Raw genomic sequence first — 20,517 nt, forward strand, 5'->3', positions numbered from 1 at the left:
TCAGTCAGCTCAAGAGCAGTCGTCCACTCTGCTCCTTTCCAGTCCCATCTGGGGTGCCAAATCTGTGGTGTATTTTGCCGGTTCTCCAAAGAATCGAACTCAGTCAGGGATTTTTCTCTCAGAAGAAAAGACTTTATTTTAAGCAAAACAAAGTCGAGAGCTCGTTGCAAGGAGTTCTGTCGAAATGCTAGGTTGCATCTCATTATATACCGTATACAGGGCGTTTCCAAATAGTCAAACTTTTCCTTATGCATGCAATTTTGATCCCTCCCTAGGGAGGAGGGCCCCTACTTGTTTTTGTATTTCACTAGTTCACGCTTACATATAATTAGCTGAGGTATGGTATGCGTATTTGGCGTGCTGTCCGGGGAAGGGCTCCGAGCTCGGGAATTGCCCGAACCTAGAGTACCCCCCCTTCCCCGTATATTGTAAAGTGAACTTGAAGTGAGGAGATGGGGTGGAGGAGGGATGCTGATAAACCGTCAATGGATAGAGGTAAGTCAGCGATATTTATACTGTGGGATTGATTACTTGATTGTGGTCCACCTGTGATGATTAGGCTAAGTATCTGACGCGCTCCTCCCGAATCTTCATTGATAATTACATTTCACTAGTTCACGCTTACATATAATTAGCTGAGGTATGGTATGCGTATTTGGCGTGCTGTCCGGGGAAGGGCTCCGAGCTCGAGAATTGCCCGAACCTAGAGTACCCCCCAAAAAGGCAAATGTACAAGAGGACAGCCGCCAGTTTAAAGAATGCCCCCCCATAAAAGCAGAGTACTGGCGGGGGCTGATTTGGTTTCTGAGAAGTCATCTCGTTGGCAGGCTGGAAGGGCCTACGTACTCCGGAGGGAGCGACATGGGAGTTGGGAGAGTAGGCCCTACCGGCTGCAGCTAGTGAACTACGTGGTTGTTGGCGCCCGGTCGGTAGGGCTCGGGCCGATGCTCAACTGGAGCTTTTTGGCGTTGGAACGGTGAGCCCTACCGGCCGATGGGGAGGAGCAGCGTGGTTGTGGTGCCCGACCGGGAGGACCCGAGTTGCCTCGACCGGAATAGGTCACGGTGTCGGCGTACGGGCCCTACTGGCTGATAGCCCCTGCTATTCAGTGGGTGAAGGGCCTAACGCTGACCGAGAGGGCCCATGAAGCCTCCGACAGGAGATTGAGACTCAGGATGACGGACGTCTGGGTCCTCTCGGTTTGGCAGATAAAAAGCTTTTGGGCTAGCCGACAAGGAGGACTCTGGCAACATCCGAAGGGAGATCCCGACTCACGGCATCGGATGGATGAGACTCGCTTGCGGCTGGCAAGCATAGGCCCGTCCGGGAGACTCTCGCCAGACGTCTGAAGGGAGCACACGCGACAGACGGGTAAGCCTCGGCGGACGGGGAGGGTTGGAAAGGAAAACCCGACTGGGAGGACTCTCGCAGCATCCGATGGGGCCTCTAACTCAGAACATCGAACGGGTAAGCCTCGCCAGACGGGGTTAAAAGATGTGAGAGTAGCTGAGGGTAGCTTTTTTTTTTTTTTTTTTTTTTTTTGCAGGATTTGGCGAGAGGACGAGACTCGTAGCGTCGGACGGTTAAGCCTCGCCTACCGTCAAATGGAAAGGTAAGTTGCGTGGCCGAGAGACTGTTACCGACGTCCGAAGGGAGCACACACGTCGAACGGGTAAGCCTCGCAGACCGTAGAGTGGAAACGTAAATCAAGTCTGTCCAGGAGGCTCTCGCCAGCGTCCGAAGGGAGCACACGCATCGAACGGGTAAGCCTCGCTGACCATAGAAAAGGAAAAGTTAAGGTTGTCTAACCGGGAGGCTCTCGCCGGCGTCCGAAGGGAGCACACGCATCGAACGGGTAAGCCTCTCCGGATGGCGGACAGAAAAGGTAACGATAGGTGGACAGGAGGCTCTTGCCAGCGTCCGGCGGGGACAAAACTGGGTGAGCCTCGCAGGCCGTAGGATGGAAAAGGTAAGTTTGTGTGGTCGTTAGGCTGTCGTCGGCGTTTTAAGGGAGTTTGCTACTCCCGGCAAGAGACGGGTTAGCCTTGGTGACCATAGGAAGGAAGGAGAGTTTATTGTGTGTTTGGTACTTGCAGCATTTGAACAGCTTGCTTGTAGGTTTGTAACCTAAACCACGCGGTAAGGTCGTGGTTGGCTGGCCAGGAGGCTGTCGCCAGCGTCCAATGGGAGCACTCGCATCGGACGGGTAAGCCTCACTGGCCGAGGGTGGAAAAGGTCAGGTTGTCTAGCCGGGAGGCTCGGACCGACGTCCGATAGGAGCTTAGCTCCAGGAATCGAACGGGTAAACCTCTCTGGCTGAAAGACGGAAAAGGTTGTCCGGCCGGGAGGCTCTTACCTTCGTCCGACAGGAGCTTAGCTCCCGGATAGAACGGTTAAGCCTCGCTGGCCAAAGGACGGAAAAGGTAAGGTTGTCTAGCCGGGAAGCTCTCACCTACATTCAATGGGAGCCCTGACTCCGTGCATTGGATGGGTAAACCTCTCCGTACGTAAGACAGAATGGCAAAGCAGGTAGCCGGGGGCTTTCACCTACGTCCGAAGGGAGTGTGAGCTCCTGGCAACGAACGGGTAAGCCTTGCTGGCCGCAGAATGGAAAAGGTGAGGTTGTCTGGCCGGGAGGCTCTCGTCAGCATCCGATGGGAGCGCAAGCTCTTGGCATCGAAGAGAGAAGCCTTGCCGGCCATAGGATTGAAAAAGGTAAGGTTATCTGGTCGGGAGGCTATGGCCAGCATCCGGTGTCTTTTTATTTATTAATTTATTTATTTTCTATATTTATTTTTATTTATTATATTTATTAAAATTTGCGACACCAGATGGGTAGTCTCTCCAGCCATCGGAGGGAAAATTTAGATTGTTTTATCTGTGAAGAGCCCGTTAGTGTTCGGCGAAAGCGTAACTTGCGGTATTGGATGGGTACATCTTGCCATCGGAGGGAAAATTTAGATTGTTTTATCTGCGAAGAGCCCGTTAGTGTTCGGCGAAAGCGTAACTTGCGGTGTTGGATGGGTACATCTTGCCATCGGAGGGAAAATTTGTTTGGGCTGCAATGTACTCATTGGTGTTCGATAGGTAAATGTGTTTTTTTTTTTTTTGTTAATCGGCCTATTTTAATCGGGTAAGCTTCGCTGGTGGTCGGATGGAAAGTCCAAGATTGCTTAAGTGGGAAAGCATCTGGCAGGATTTTAATACTTGCGATGTCAAACGAGAAAGCTTTGCTGATAGTTGAATGGAGAAGGCAAAGGTTGGTTCAACCGGGAGCCCTCTTGCAGGGCCTGGCAGTGAGTTCGATACTAAAGATGATTTATTTGTCTACGAGGGTAGACGCTGTGAGGCTTACTTGAATAATTGTTTAGCAAATCCAATGAGCTGCTTCCGATAATGAGTCCGAAAAAATCTTGGTGCAGTCATAGTATCCGAAATTAAGCGTGCAAAAATAAATTGGATTTCCTGTGCCAGTGTACCCCAAATAGGTGCCATGTATCGGCGATGTGGTCATTGTCAGCACGTGAGATCGATGGTACATATCGACGATGTAATCGTGCATGGGTGGAGTAAGAGAAAGATTCTTTATACTGTCTGAGCTTACTATTTACCATTTTGACCATGCAGGTGCACGAAAAGAGCCTATGGAATCACCAATAATCAAAAAATATACTTTCGGACGTACTGATACACTGGTATTAAGTATAAATGCTATATTTAAATACTGCTAGTTCATGTAGTCGGCACTACGGTCATCTCGCTTGTCCAGTGAATTTTTTTTTTTTTTTTTTTTTTTTTTTTAAACCTACGGGCTCACATCATCCTTTGAGAGCACGGGCGAGCGGGAAATGCAGTGCTGAGATGGGATAACGGAGCGGTTTGATAGCCGATTTAAGGTAGACCGCCTAATGATTATTATAAAAAAACGTTGGTTGGAAAATGGGCCTAATATCGTCTTGGCTATTGTCGATACATGGTGCTATCACCGCAACCTCGGATGCATGGCATGCCTTTAGGCGGAGGTGATGTGTGGTATTTCTTTTTTTTTTTTTTTTTTCTTTTTTTTATATTTAGGTGTAGGAAAGGCTCCTGCGGGAGCAGACGCTGCTACGGCAGTGGGGAGAACGGGAAAGGCTCCTGCGGGAGCAGACACTGCTACGGCAGTGTGGAGGTATAGGAAAGGCTCCTGCGGGAGCAGACACTGCGCGGCAGTGAGGAGGTGTAGGAAGGCTCCTGCGGGAGCAGACACTGCGCGGCAGTGAGGAGGTATAGGAAAGGCTCCTGCGGGAGCAGACACTGCGCGGCAGTGAGGAGGTATAGGAAAGGCTCCTGCGGGAGCAGACACTGCGCGGCAGTGAGGAGGTGTAGGAAGGCTCCTGCGGGAGCAGACACTGCGCGGCAGTGAGGAGGTATAGGAAAGGCTCCTGCGGGAGCAGACACTGCTGTGGCAGTGGGGAGAACGGGAAAGGCTCCTGCGGGAGCAGATACTGTTGCGGCAGTGGGGAGATACAGGAAGGCTCCTGCGGGAGCAGACACTGCAGCGGCAGTGGGGAGATACAGGAAGGCTCCTGCGGGAGCAGACACTGCAGCGGCAGTGGGGAGATAAAGGAAAGGCTCCTGCGGGAGCAGACACTGCAGTGGCGGTGGGGAGGTACAGGAAAGGCTCCTGCGGGAGCAGACACCGCTGCGGCAGTGAGGAGGTACATAAAAGGCTACTTGCTTCGGCTGCTGTAGATGTTGGCTGTGGGAAGAGTAAAAAGTGTTAGTAATATTTGATGGGGCAAGCTAAAAATGGATGGGTAGCCTACTGTGTTACCAGCTTAGCAATTTGTTGCCTGATTTGACAATTCCTCAGGCCTTGTCCACCTTATTATGTTCCTGTTGGAAAAGCATTTTTCCTCTCATTTGGCCTCCGGGCTCTTTAGACGGACTCCCGAGCGGATAGGTTTGGAACGCTGTTTTCACGTTGTATTATGGACTGTGGAAACAGAGGCTTTTGGAAACGATTGAGCATGTTTTTAGTCTTTTAAGGCGTTGTACCGAAAGACATGATTATAGCAGTAACGTTAACCCCTTACCAGACACCCCCCATTTTTGGCATGGAGGCAGAAATTATATACCCAAAATAAAGATGTTTCTGTTCATGATCCTTTCTGACTAGATCCATGATCAACATTTGTCCACGAGCTAACACTTTGACGTTTACCGTTCAGGAATAGTTTTCCTGACATGATGGAAAATTAATCACTGGAATTATGTTTTAGCGAAATATTGGTCAAATATAAAAGCCAAAGTCTTTGGACTTCAATTGATGCGCGGTTTATCCAGATCAAGTAAGAGAGTGATGTTTAACGTGCTGTGAAAATGAAACGTAGACTGGGGCCGTTGGCGATGCTTGCAGCAAATGGGTTAACAGCAGTTATGTGCTATTCGCTTCCAAGTGGTTTCTAAAGAGGTTTACTTTCCGTTTTTTTCGTATTACGGTCCTTAAAAGGCTATGGTAATTTTACTCACACTTGCTATCCTGCATCTAAACACGAGGGCAGATGCGTTTTAGATTAATTTTGAGTGATCACGCCAGTGAATGGTAAAATAGGTCCCTAAATGATTTGGTCCTACCAGAAGACTTGCATGGAAATTAAATTTTTTTAAATTAAATTAAGCATTTAGCAGGCACTTTTTTTTTTTTTTTTTTTTTTTTTTTTTTTTTAGAACTTATGTCTGTATCATTTCGGCGAGGTTTAAACGTGCGCGGTAAGGCGAATGTAACAACAATAATAATAATAATAATAATGCATTTTATTTGTAGAAACAAACGCCAAAAGCAATACAACAATTCATTAAAGACAGACAGTCTTGGATAAATGTGACTTAATCAACTTTTTAAAATCGCCCAACATAGGTGCATATCTGACGTGTAGAAGAAGTACATTCCATAGCTTAGGGGCTTTATATGAAAAGGCTCTTTCCCCCATGGTCTTTAGCTCACATTATGGCTGGTGAAGTGAAAGAGTTAGTAGAGCGAAGAGAGCGTGATGGAATATAAGGACTGATGAGTTCACAAAGATACTCAGGTGCAGTCCCATGAAGTGCCTAGTATGTTAAGATAGAAATTTTAAAATCAATTCTCACGTTTACGGGAAGCCCGTGTAATTGTGAAAGAACCGGTGTAATGTGTTCGCGAGAAGTACAAGCGTGTGGCAGAATACTGAAGCTTGCTCAATGATTTAGCTGGAAGGCCTGAGAACGAGGCATTACAATAATCTAACCTAATGCCTTTGGCTTCGTGGTTAAAAAGTGGCATCATCATCCGACGGAACGGTGTATCTGTAGTCCAAATCTATGCGGGATCAACACCCCGGATCAGCGGGTGGCGGTAATGCACCTTTACGTTGGTTTGCCAAAACCGCCATAAAACGCTACTAGAAGAAGACGGAACTACGTCAAGACGTAGTTTAACAAAACTTTAGCCGCAAAACTGCTTTTAGATGCAACACTTTGAATGCAAACTGCCGTAAAGATCCAATGAAGAAAAAGAAGAACCTGTTTTTTTAGCGTCTTCGCCTGGAAATGTATTAGTCTGCGCCGCTAGAGGAAGCGGCCTCAAACTGCCACTCGGCCGGAACGCCGTGGTGAAAGGCTGAGCCGTGGTTGGATTCTTTCTGCTGCAATCCAGCGCTCGACGAGAGCTCGGTCTCGGGCGGCACGATCGTGTATCGAGCAAGACGAGCTCGGAGTTGCACGGTCTATTGGCCACGATGTGTGGCTTGGCGAGGATAGCAGCTGCCGCGATGACGCTTAATGCTGCTCGACGGCCGTGTTTGGCTGGGTAGAAATGATCTCGGGTCCGGCAAAAGCAGCAGGTCTTATAAATCCCCTGTTTAGCGCTCTTCGTTGGTACGAAAATTGGGTCTGTGATAAGGTGACTGACGAAGCGAACCAGCATGCTGATAAACCGTCAATGGATAGAGGTAAGTCAGCGATATTTATACTGTGGGATTGATTACTTGATTGTGGTCCACCTGTGATGATTAGGCTAAGTATCTGACGCGCTCCTCCCGAATCTTCATTGATAATTACATAACGAAAGGCCGTTTCTGGCCATATGTTTCTCATCAGTTCTGTAAATTCCAGGGTGTAGGCAACTTTCTCTCCATTACCTATAGGATTATAATGGAAAAACAACTAGCAACAAAAATGGCTTGATTCACATTGATTATTCTTGATTGATTAAAATCTTACTAATAAAAATCTTCCACAATCACAGCTAAAGTGAGTTCTGCAGATGTTTCTGTCAGTGGAGTGGTTAGTAGACATAAGTTGTAGTGAAAGCCACAGCATTTTGTGGGTTGTTTTTGTGTAATGGGCCTTATTTTTCTCATGCCATGGGTAGAAAAAAAAAACTGCAATACGTCTCACATTTTTGCACTGGCTTCTTTAGCTCATCACTGAGGACACATTTGTGCATTGCTCACTTTAGAAGCACTATTTATTTTTTATTTTTTTAAGAAAATGACAGAAGTGTTAAGAGTCCTAAAGAATTGGTTGTGGTTTGACGTCGGTAATAAAAACATCTTCAAAGTAGTCCATGTGACATCAGAGGGTCAGTTAGAATTTGAAGAAACATCAAAAATACATTTGGGTGCAAAAATAACAAAAATTACTTTATTTTGTTGTGAGCATGTTCACAAAACTGCAGTTTAGTGATGTCTGGTTCGCGAATGAATCATTCGATTTAACCGGTTTTTCTTGAACCAGTTCACCAAATCGAACTGAATCATTTGAAACGATTCATGTCTCCAATAAACATTAATCCACAAAAGACTTAAGCTGTTAACTTTTTAACATGGCGATGTTTCTCGAGTCGCAAAGAGGACCACCTGAGCTTTGCCAAAAATTCTCCATATCTGCTTCACCACCTCGGGCTGAAGCTTCCATTCCCCGGGCCTCGGCCACTGCCTCGACAGTTTGTCTGCTCCCACATTTAACTTCTCATGAATATACACTGCTCTGAATGAGAGAAGTTTACCACAAGGATCTGATGTGCCAGCTTGTACAAGGGGCCCGAATGCAGACCTCTGTGGTGATTGATATAAGAGACCACCGATGTGTTTTAGTGTTTGATAGATGGCTAGCATCTCTAGACAATTGATATGCCATGTCAAATGGCGACCGCTCCACAGACCATGGGCAGGGTGGTCACTCATGACTGCACCCCAACCAGTGAGGGACACTTCCATCGCTAGTGTTAAACGGCGACAAGGAGCTCCCAGCACCGGACCCTGATTCAAGAACCAAAGTTTCTTCCACATGTCTAAGGCACGGAGGCATTGCAGCGTGACCTTGATAGTTTGAAGTGGATTGCCCCTCGGGGAAAATCCCTTGGTCTTGAGCCACCACTGTAGGGGTCTCATGTACAGCAGGCCAAGAGGTATCACGTTGGACTCAGCTCCCATCACACCCAACAATCTCTGAAATTATTTAAACAGTGAGTGACTGGCCTTCTTTGACTCTCTTGACTGACGTGAGGATCGACTCGATACGAGCAGGGGAAAGACGTGCCAGCATCGTGGTCGAATCCCACGCTACGCCTAGATAGGTGGTTCTCTGAACTGGAGAAAGTACACTTTTCTGCCGTTCAGTCTCAAACCCCACTCCCCCATGTGAGCGAGAACGACATCTCGATGTCGAACCGCCATGTGCTCTGATTGAGCTAGAATCAACCAATCGTTGATATCATTTCGATTGTGGGGTGAGAGTGCAAGGCCGAATGGAAGAACTTGATATCGGTAGGTTTCGGCCCGAAAGCGAACCTCAGAACCTTCCTGTATTGTGGAAGGATGGATACATAATTACACTGATTATTCCTAGAATTAATTATTATATATTCCTAATAATTATTATTATATACAGTATGTTTATATATTGCTTGCATACACTATAAAGGAATTATCTCATTTCTCTTCTGTCCTTTCATTTAAAAATACTTTTTCAATTATATTTCTATATTTGTTTTCTTGTGTTTAAGTTTGAACTCCTCTAAACTTTTACACTTTTTTATGCTTGTATATGCTTGAATAATATCAATAATTAATTTCTGTAGCTTGTGTGATTTTTCTATGTGGTGAATACCATCACTTTAAAACAGACCAGAGCTGATCGTATTCTTCTGGTGTGATTTGGTTTGTTTATCATGCATCTTAATTTAAGAATTTGAATCTCAAAGTCTGTTTTAAAAATAATTTTATAGCTTCTAGCTCTTTTTTGTAGGAAGATGCTGATCATCTCTACTTCGGGGCGGCAGTGGCTCAGTGGTTCATGTAGGCTGTCTACAAACCAGAAGGTTGGTGGTTCAATCCCCAGCTCCACCTGACCAAGTGTCGAGGTGTCCCTGAGCAAGACACCTAACCCCAGCTGCTCCTGACGAGCTGGACGGAGCCTTGAATGGCAGACACCGCAGTCGGTGTGTGAATGTGTGTGTGAATGGGTGAATGTGAGGCAACTTGTAAAGCGCTTTGGATGGCCATGTGGTCTGTTGAAAGCGATATATAAATGCAGTCCATTTACCATTTTGTCATGAAGATATAAGTCAGGTGTCTCTTCAGGAATCATAATGCTGGACTGTGACTGACTCCACGAGGTAACCTCACATAAGTGTTACTTCATGGTTTCCTCATCAGGACCTGATCTGCGTGGCTCATATCTGCTGAAGGATGCTAAAAACATAATCATGTCCTCCAGCTCAGGAAACAGACATTACTCTAATTAATAATGATGAACTGCCCACCATATGGTGGTTCATTTTGTTCATAACAATAACTGCATAATCAACCCGAATCCTCAAAAATAAATATGAATAATAAAATAAAATAAATAATTAAAAAAGCAAAGTCAAATCAAATGAGCTGACTTGTTGCTAAACTCATGCAAAGAAAAAATACTGATGTTTTTTATTTTATTTTTATTTATTAAATTTGATACATTTCATAACTGCAAAAAAATAAAAAAAAAAATAAAAAAAAATTCTTCCGTCTTAATGGCAAAACACAAGCATTAATTTGTAACTATCAACAAAGTGCTAGTTACACTTTATCATTTTATACTATTTATTCTTTATTTTGAACAATTTAATTGCTGTGATAACTTTAAGTTATGAATTGTGTTAAACAACAGTGCTCACTGGTAAAAGTGTTTTACTATATATTATTGATAGATTTGTTTGCTCTCATGCGTACAGATAATACAGTGTATATGTATCTCTAAAGTAGCTGAATCAAGCACGTGTGTAAGCAGTTCACTCAGATTCATTTCTGAAGCAATGCAAGCGTCACTGTGTCTGCTGCTGTGAATCTCTTTTAGCCGTCTGTTGTCTTCACTGCATTCAGAGACCTTTAACAGATAAAACACATGCAAGATGATGCATTATGATCTGAATACTTCAGATCTTTGATTTGAGCTCTTTCTGACAATGATCTACAGTTTTGAGATCATAATGAACTTCAAAATTAACTTAATCACTTAAAGCAGATTTATAATTTAAAAGAACCAATATATTCCACAATCTCCGACTGTTACAGGGCCAACAGAACAGGAAACGTGCGGATCCAAATGCAACGCTTTATTAGACCACATGGTAATACAAGCTAAGATCAGACACTGGAAAACAGGAACAGAGGATACAAGATGAAGAGTGATGCATAGGAAGGCGTGGATCTGTGAACAATATCCAATTGGGTGGTCCATTGGGGTCATCCGTATACAGGCGATGATCAATCAAGGGGAAGACAATCTCTAATAGGGGCAAGACTAGAGAGGTAAAACTAAGACAGACAGAAGGTCGAGTCACGGGACGAAACTAGAATGAATAAACTAAAGCTTAGACAAGAGATAACTAGAATAGTAGAACTAAGACTAGGAACTAAGAACTAAGTCGGGATCTAGAATGATAGAACTAAAGCTAAGAAACAGAACGAAATAATGCTCTCAAGCACTAAACACTAACAACACTAGGCCCAGATGAGCAAGAGAGTGAGCCTTTTGTAGAGCATGTGAATTGGCCTCAGATGTGCATCAGTGAGATGCATTGTGGGAACTGTAGTCCAGGGTGATCTGTGACAGTCTGTTTTGTGCAAGAGTCAATGTAAAGCACAGGCAAATTCTGGTGGTGATCGAACAAAAGACTACAAACCCGGTTCGTTAAAGCGACAACAAGTGCAAACTGTGAGTTTGCTGGCAGTTATTATAAAACTATTGTACCATTGTAACATAATTATTGTTTCATTTAATTTTTTTGGTTACCCTTCTTCCTCATAGGTTAAGCATAAATTGCATCACCAACTCCAGCATTAGGATCTGAAGAATACAAATCATCAGTAATAAAATAATGATAAAATGTTAGATTTATATATTTCCTCAATGAGCCACTTGACTTTAGGAGACATTCTGATCTGTAGCAAAAATGGTGCATGATGTTCAATACTAAAAGAGACAGTACACCCTCCAAAATTAAAATGTTCATAATTTTGCACACCTTTGTATTTGCATTTCTATTTTTGTTATGACTTCGGAGTATGTCCCATCATTTGACTCTGCCATGGAATCATCTGCAAAAAACACAAAATAAAAACATTGAGACACTATTGACTCTAAAGACTCCAGTTGTCCAGGGGGGTATTCCAGAAAGCTTGGTTAACTTACCATTTGATAAACTATAACCTCTGGGTTGATTTACCCCAAACAGGCATACCATGAGTATGTCGGTTCCAAAACACCTGAGAAGAGTTAGCTTAATCAACCTCTGACTGGTTACCCAGAGTTAATGCGCGTGCACGGTGCATGTATAAAGACATTTTCAATGGATCGCCGATTTCACGAGTCACCATGGAAACTCAAAGCGAAAAAAAGAGAGCCGCGTATTTCACAGAGGCGGAGTTGGAAGTTTTAATGCATGCTTATGAGGAGTTTAAGCCAATAATATTAAAAAGAAGCAATACAGCTGCATCGGCTAAAGCAAGAGAGTTGGCTTGGCAAAAAATAACGGACAGAGTAAATGCGTGAGTGTATTAAATTACAAATTTGGTATTGGCTCCCGTTTTATTGAAATGCAAAATAATGAAGTATGACTTATACATACTTTTGAATATGTTAAATCACTATGAAAGCATTTACTTTTCCTGCCATTTTATTTCTTTAGCTTGAAATAATAATGTATATTTCTTATTTAATAAGGTGTAATCCTTCTGGAGCCACAAGAACTTTAAGCCAAGTCAAAATGAAACACAAAAACATTCTGCAAAAAGGTAATATTTGATTACACAATTACTGAACTATTATTATAACAGGATTTAGTATATTCATTCTGTCATGCAGCTAACAGAAAAAAGACTGAAGCCCGTCTAACTGGCGGGGGGCCACCACCACCTCCCCTCACCCATCTGAGGAGCTGGCTCTGTCCCTTAATAAAGGGCGACCAGTGGTTGCTGGCATTCCAGGGGGCAGTTCATCACACATACTATGCACCACAAGTGATGGTGAAAAAAGGGTGAAATGTTATTTTACCTCTATGATTTGTTTTCATTTTTTATCCTGATAAATTACTATCTCTGTCACTTAAAGGCTTTTTGAACAAGATTAATTTATGTAGGCTTATTTTATTTAACTGCATATGATGTATTATTTTCTTTGATAATATTGAGAATTTAACGGGTTGTGTGTTCTTATAGATACTGATGGACGGATTGTATTATTGGACTCTCCAGAAAGAACACAGTCTGTCACAGTTGTAAGTGATTTGTTGTCAGGTACTTTTAGGGTTTTTTTTTTTTTTTTTTTTTGCCAAATAATGTATACTTGAATATTTGTCTTGTAGGATGAAGATGATGATGACGATGAAGAGACCACATCTGCTGTGACAGAAGTGGACAATGCTGGTAGATCCACTGAGGTATGATGCATACCATTATGATGTATGGCCCCTTTTTGCATTAGAGTAACAAACTGTCATTGTCCTTTCATAGTACATACCTAGGGATTTGCCCACAGATGAGGGTCCTTCAGCCTCAGCACACAATCTAAGCAGGGTAAGAATTTGTGTCCATGTGTCCATATTTTAATTTTATTGTCTGACCAAACAATCTCATTTATTACATTTTTCCACCTTAGTTGCCAGCAAAGGAGCTGTATAAGGTCCATCTTCAAAAACAAATAAGAAAAAGTGACATGGAGATGGACCTTATACAGCTTCAAATGGAAGAGAAAAGGCTCCTCATTAAAAAAGCAGCACTTGAAATAGAATTACTTGAGAATCGCCTTAAGGTGAGAACTTGTCTGAATATTAATCTGTTGCATGTTAAAAGTGGTCTGTCTGTCTCTATCTATCTATCTATCTATCTATCTATCTATCTATCTATCTATCTATCTAGCTATCTATCTAGCTATCTATCTATCTGTATGTATGTATGTATGTATGTATGTGTAAAGCAATATAAAAAAAAAAACATTTTAATGAATTTTACTTTTATTGTTTTTCAGGAAATGAAGAAATAAACTGCCTGGCAGACCAGTGCAAAAAAAACTAATAAAAGTAATTTTGACAAATCCTGTCTCTCAAAAGTCTTCCGTCTCTGTTGGCCTCTAAAATCTGTCGGTGTTCCTCTGGGCCATCTTCCTCAATACAAGGAGGGTGGCTCTCTCCTCTTATAGTGGCAATATTGTGAAGCACAACACAAGCCACAATAATGTCGCATGCCCTCTCTGGACTAACCCGGAGCCCACGCAGACACTGAAACCGAGATTTGAGGATCCCTATAGTCATCTCCACCTTGGCCCGTGTTCGGCTGTGAGCCAGGTTAAACCGTGTCTGTGGTCCAGGCTCAGGTTCAGGGTAGGGTGTCATTAAATAGGGCAGACAAGGGTATCCTCTGTCCCCCAGCAAGTAACCATTGTACTGTCCTGTAATGATTGAAGTGTACAACACAAATATAGTAAAAACGAAAATACAAAAATTGTATAAAGCAAATCATACCCTGCTGAAATGTCTGGCATAATGATGACTCGCGGAAAATTCTGGCATCATGCACAGATCCTGGCCATTTTGCCTCGACATTGGTGATGATTTGGGTTGCCTCACATATTACCTATAGTTAGTGGAAAAAGTAATGACTTTGATGATTTTAAGAAGGGGAAAAAATTAAGTTGTTACCTGCACATTGATACTATGAATAGATTTCCTATTAACATAGTCTCCCTCATTTATTGATGGAGCTTTAATAGGAATGTGAGTGCCATCAATGCACCCAATTACATTTGGAAACCCTGAAACAGAAAGTTTTGGAAGTATGAAGTGTGTGCATAAGGAATACATGTATAGATATTAATAATATGACTAAATATTAAATATGCGTCATATATTTTACTACAAAGGACAAACCTGCCACTCTGTGGAATTCGTCTTTAATAACAAGCAGAGGTTTATGGCCAGGGAACTGTACAAACGTGGGTAACAGCTGTTTAAGTGCCAGACACACTGTACGAACGGCTCTACACACAGTTGCCTTTCCCACATGCTCTGAATCGCCCACACTGTACAAAAAATGGCCAGACGCAAAAAACCTAAGTGCTATGCACAGAATGTTTTCTGTGCTAAGCGCAGAGCCGCGGTTTGTCACATTTGCGATATGCGGTTTTAAAAGACGTGTTAAATAAACTAATGAATCTTTTGAAAAACGATAACGCTCTTTTAAATATTCATTAGGGTAAGCAAACACATCAATACGCGGTCTTATAACCCTCTCCCGATGAAAAAAACCTCGTATAATTTGTGCTTCAACGTCCACAGGATCCTCGTCAAAAGGGCACGCCATGCTCACCAACCTTCTGAAACGAAGTTACACTGAAACATAACCTGCTCTCGAGCAGGTTATCTTCAGAGAGTCAGTTGCTATGGTTACATACATACCCAGAAAGTGACCTCTGTTTTTGGAACCGAACGTTGAGGTTATCCACGAACTTACCCTTATACATACCCAGGTATGTCACATAACCTGCTTTTTGGAATACCCCCCAGGTGTAGGGAAGAGTTGTTTTGTTTTTTTGTTTTTGTTTACCTTTATCCACATATGACCATGAGACCTCTGTATATGTGACCTCCGAATATGACTCTGGATCATCTAAAACAAACATGTCAACAATAATGAATGATATTTACTGATAGTGAATGGTATGTGTTAAGAAGGTTTAAAACTCAACCTTTGTGCCTCTTTTTTACTTCGGTCATGTAGTTATAATCATGATCAGCATCTGCTGGACAACAAAAATACATTTGAAGATGAAAGATGAAAAGTAAAACAGTCCAAGGTAAAAAAAAAAAAAAAAAAAAAAATATATGAAGCTTAAAGGGATGGTTAAAAAATATATTTTGAAAAATATTGGAGTCCAAACTGAACCCAACTGAATTTCATTATTTGTTATATGATGTAATATAATATATATATATTTTTTTGCCCCAATTTTTTTATTATTTTTTTTGTTCCATAGATGTCAAAGTCATATACATTTGAAACGACATAAGTAATTATGGGTAAGTTGAGATTCTGCAGATTGATTTGGGACTGATGTCTGGTTAATGTTACGCTGCTGATCTAGAATAGAAACGAAGAGCATTATGGTCACTCAAGAGTATCTGCAGTGATTACACTGACTCTTTCTGCTGATATTGAGATCTTCTCATGAGCCTTTATTCATAAACTGTATCTTTCATGTGTTTCTGTTCAGTTGTATTAATCATGTCATGAACACCTTTGTTCTTCTTGTATCTCCACAGCAGCAGCAGAGAGATGAAGATCAACAAGAAAACACTCGATCCCACAACCACAGCAGTGACCGGAAGAAAAGATGAAGAGTCTGAGACTGGAGAACATGACAAACATGCAGAACTGTTCGTGAGTGCCATACTGTATGATATTATTATAGAGGTACATAAATCACTGATTATTCCCAGACCTCTGACTGAGATCCAGCTGTGGAGTGACTCTCCTCTCTCTGTTTTACAGTAGTAGAAACCCTCATCTGACTCTGAGACATTCGTGATGCTCATCTCTCCTGTCGTCTGACTCTGGACGAGGGATCCATCTTTATAGAAATCAGCTCTGAGGATCGAGGAGTTTGTAGATCGATGTAAACAGTGTAGAGTAAGAGTATCTCCCTCAATCACAGGATCAACAGAACTCTCCAGAATCACATCACCATATACACAACACACAAAATAATGTGAGCTTACTGCAAATAGTAAGAATATATCAAAATACAGAGCTACACATGTTATGAACTGAATTGTACTTAATGCTTCATGTGCCTTATGCACTAGTCCAACCCAAGCACAAAGATCCATCCCAAACCCTAACCACTGGTGTAAAAACACTATTAAAATATACATATCAGATTGTACAAATTCATCCAGTCAAAAACTGTCCATTTAACTGTCAAGAGACTGTCAGATGAATGTGGACAGGTTTAAACCCACTATAACAGATGAAACTCATCACATAGTTGTATAGCAGTGTCCGTCTGTGATTGGCTCTACAGAAAACATTTAGAGGAAAATATATGTAGAATTTGTAATTATGAGATGAGAAAGTTTTTAACTGCTGCGATTAGAAACAGGACTCACCGTGTACAGTGATGTTGAGAGGATGACGTTTCTCTCCAGATTCAGACTGACACCAGTAAACTCCAGAGTCAGATGTGCTGAGAGAGATGAGTCGACATGTAGATCCTGTTTGTTTTGAACAATCTTCTGTGTTTCTGCCTGTGTATCTTCTCACTGTCCATCCAGCAGAGTTCCTCTGATCCTCACAGCTCAGAGAGAGAGAGTCAGACGAGAAGTGTTGACTTCTGCTGGGACGGACCACCAGAGAGACCTGCGACCCCTGACCTGAGAAGAAGAAAACCACTCAGAATCAACAGCATGTTGTGTATTTGATAGTGCTTTTGATCTGATCTAGACTGAGAAATAGAGGGAAGTGTTTGGTGAAGCACAAATACAGATGAACGCAATCATAAATGCTGTGCCACAGACTCACCAGTGATCCACAGTGTCTGTGTGTTACTGTAGTTTGTGTAATAGGCCGGTCGTCCTCTCTCTGCTCTGCACGTATAAACTCCTGTGTGCTGTAGAGCAGCAGGACTGAGAGTGTAAGAGCCTCCAGCTCCTCTGCTGCTGTCTGACAGACGATCATCATCTCTGAACCAGCTGAACGTCCAGCCTGTAGAGGAGCCTGTAACCTCACAGATCAGAGTCACTGAGTCTCCTTCAGTCAGCCACGGCTGTGGAGACACTCGCACTGCTGCCTGAGCTCCAGCTGAACAAAACAAGAGATGAGTTCTAGAGAGAGAAGCTGTTCACACTGATGATAATGAACACACACACAAACTCACCTGATACAGTCAGAGTAACAGCATCACTGCGCCGAGAGCGTTGTGTTCCCATCTCTCCTCTACAGCTGTATTTACCGCTGTGAGAGTCTTTAACACTGCTGATGTTCAGCTCTTGTGTTGAGATTGAGTTATTTTGGTAGTTTGTTCCCTCTGTTTCCCATCTGTACGTCCACTCAGTGTCTCCTCCCCACTTTATATCACATCTGAGAGCGACTGTTTCTCCTCTGAACACTTGTTCATCAGGTCGAACCGTCACCACAGCTTTAGGACTCACTTCACAAACAGATTATTGCATTCATTTTAGATTCAAAGTTTCAGGCGTTCTGCAGATATTGTCTGTGATCTGTATCTTGTGTCAGATACTATGTTCTCTCTCACCTGTAACATTTACCCACAGTGCATCACTGTATTGTGTGTAGTAGACTGGTTTTCCTCTTCCAGCTCTACACCAGTACTGACGTCCATCAGACACTGAATCAATCTTCACTCTGTAGGAGTTTGTTTGTGTCTTCGTCTCTGAGTTCAGTGTGTGTTTGTACCAGTAAAAGTCCCATCCAGTGGCTGGATTCATGTGACAGATCAAAGTCAGAAAAATGAGGCCCACTGTATAGAAACAACCACAAAATGCTGTGACTTCCATTACAAGGTACATCTATAAACCACACCACTGACAGAAACATCTGCAGAACTCACTTTGACTGTGAACGCTGAGGGATGTTAACATTTTTAGTAGAGATGGGACGTTTGACAGTATCGAGGGGTGTATAAATCTCTGTGATCATGTGACTGATGAGGTTTGAGTTCATACGTCACAATGAAACACCTGAAGCGAGGTGACTGATTCAAGTTTTTGGCATGGTTTAATTCGTTATAAGCATGCGTGAAATGCTTGGTGTTCCCTCCCTGCTTCATCGTAACAGAAACACTTTCATGTCTGGACAATGATTCTCAGAATGAAGACAGATGCTTTCTCTGAGTATTGCTTTTGTGTCAAAACTGGAATCAACGAGATGTGTGAAATCATTTGAAAGTGGCTGCTATAACTGCAGCTGACCACTAGATGTCACTGGTAGGGTCTGTCTTTGTGGCTTTGAAGGTTTTTTTTTTTTTTTTTTTTTTTTTTTTTTCGGCACAATCAGGAGAAAGCCACAAAAGCAGTGTTGGGCTACACTGTTGCCGTGGGTTGTTTTTCATGTCCGCAGGTTTGAAGGGACTCCAATAACATCATTATCCCCTGGAATGCGAATTTTAGCAAGTTTGACCACAGCAAAAATGGTGTATTTTACCCCTTGAATGTGATTTCTAACTGGAGACCCCCTCAAAACCTGATTGGACTAGTTTTGAGTAACGATTGCGTGGGTTTTCTTGTTTTCTTTCTGGCAACCCTGCTCAAAAGCTTCACAAGTCTTCACCTGCCCATCTCTAGTGTTTATGGTTATCAAATCTCTACAAACATAAACAACTGATAATAATTCAGACACGTAATGATTCCATATTTATAAGGTTGGAAAAAAAACTCCTGAGATATGAACAATACAATCAGAGTGAATTAACATCTGTTTCTGTTTCCACATCTCACTGAGAGAAGATGCTGGAAAGCTTCTTTCTAACTTCATATTTGTTCCTTCTCCACACTGCTGTACTTAGACTGTAAAGACCAAAAGGGAATTTCTGTTTACATCAACAGGATGTTGTTCAACCAACCTAAATTGTGGTGAGCCTGTTTATTGTAATAATAATCTAGCTAAGTGCAAATGGGAGACCATGTCATGACTATACCAAACTTTTATCATAGACAGTAATGTTAATTGTTATATATATATATATATATATATATATATATATATATATATATATATATATATATGGTGGTCATGACCTCTGACTACAGATTCACTGTTTGTCGTGATCAACGCTGTGCCATCATTTCCACATGGCATGGCACTGTCCGTAGTTTATTAATTTAACTTTGAATAATTTTGATAAAATTTAAAGGTAAAGGTAAAAGAGGAAAGAAGCACAAGTGATCATGTGAATCGTTTCCTGTCCCCTATATAGTGTACTTCCATTCACCGTACAGAAAATACTAATTCTGTAAACAAGAGACCGATTACAGCCACAGCTTCAGCATCTATTTATAGTGCAGGGGGCGGGAGCTTCGGACTCTAGAGAGCGTTTGATTGGACAGAAGATTTGATGAGAAGATCAAGTGTGATGTGATGTTAGTGGAAGTGAGAGACTGTGAGTTTTGAATACTTATATCTCCTAAATGTGAATTTTGTTTCTGATTTGAAACACACAAGTTGATTCATAACCTTGAGGCTAACATACTAATAATAAAAGCTAAAAAAAACTTAAATTTTGATTTCATGGGGACTTTAAGAGCCATCCATGTTATCTTTAAAAGAGCTTTCTCTCTCTCTTTTTCTTCACTGTCCATCTCCTCCAGTTTTCATGTTTAACAGTTTATTCTGAATACAGTTTTCTCTTCTGCTCAATCCAGCTGTGAGTGACTCTCCTCTCTCTGTTTGACAGCAGAAACCCTCATCTGACTCTGAGACAAACATAATGTCAAGATGCTGATGTTCTCGTTTCATACTGACACATATATCATTTCTAATAGTGTTGATTCATGATATTTATGTTCGTAATGTAATGTTTTCTATATATTTTCTCTAGATCACATACATTTGTGGTCATGACAAGTTAATTATTTATTATTTATTTGTAAAAAGGCAGCATTTTTTACCTGGTTATGCCTAAAATTACAAGATTATGCTTTGATATATTAAATATACAAAGTTAAAAATTAAACAAATTTTATTTTGAGGCCCAAACGGAGAAAAAAATATGCAAACAATCAACACCAACAAGTCTAGACAATGTTTGTTTGTCTATACATTCTACATTATTTTTACAGGATATACGAGAAATAACATCCTTAGAAAGGGACAGACACCTAAGCCTCAAAGAGCGACGTCAGATGGTGCGGTTTTTGGTTTCTCTTTGATGGAGAGATTTGGGTTAAAGTGAGTAGAAGTATTAAAGTATAATCACTTGACACATTTTCTTAAATAAATAAAA

General features: G+C 41.9%; 1 protein-coding gene and 3 long non-coding RNA genes across 5 annotated transcripts in view; 2 read left to right on the top strand and 2 right to left on the bottom strand.

The window, feature by feature from the left end:
- Window positions 1-20,517, top strand: part of LOC127962297 (uncharacterized) — a 315,639-nt gene that overhangs the window by 235,736 nt on the left and 59,386 nt on the right. The window lies entirely within an intron of this gene.
- The window catches only part of LOC127962237 (leukocyte immunoglobulin-like receptor subfamily B member 1), a 238,583-nt gene that overhangs the window by 139,026 nt on the left and 79,040 nt on the right, over window positions 1-20,517 (bottom strand). The window lies entirely within an intron of this gene.
- Window positions 11,666-13,596, top strand: LOC127962291 (uncharacterized). 2 transcript variants are annotated; one of them, XR_008154547.1, is made up of 8 exons: window positions 11,666-12,053; window positions 12,229-12,299; window positions 12,370-12,548; window positions 12,723-12,781; window positions 12,869-12,943; window positions 13,017-13,079; window positions 13,162-13,314; window positions 13,531-13,596. It is a non-coding gene; the product is annotated as an uncharacterized LOC127962291 (long non-coding RNA). The 2 variants fall into 2 exon arrangements; XR_008154546.1 differs by having other exon boundaries at window positions 11,666-12,299.
- LOC127962289 (uncharacterized) lies at window positions 13,499-15,060 on the bottom strand. The gene is made up of 2 exons (XR_008154545.1): window positions 14,024-15,060; window positions 13,499-13,950 (listed from the first exon to the last, which is right to left on the bottom strand). It is a non-coding gene; the product is annotated as an uncharacterized LOC127962289 (long non-coding RNA).

This window comes from Carassius gibelio, chromosome B7, assembly GCF_023724105.1.
Source record: "Carassius gibelio isolate Cgi1373 ecotype wild population from Czech Republic chromosome B7, carGib1.2-hapl.c, whole genome shotgun sequence".
NCBI lineage: Eukaryota > Metazoa > Chordata > Actinopteri > Cypriniformes > Cyprinidae > Carassius > Carassius gibelio.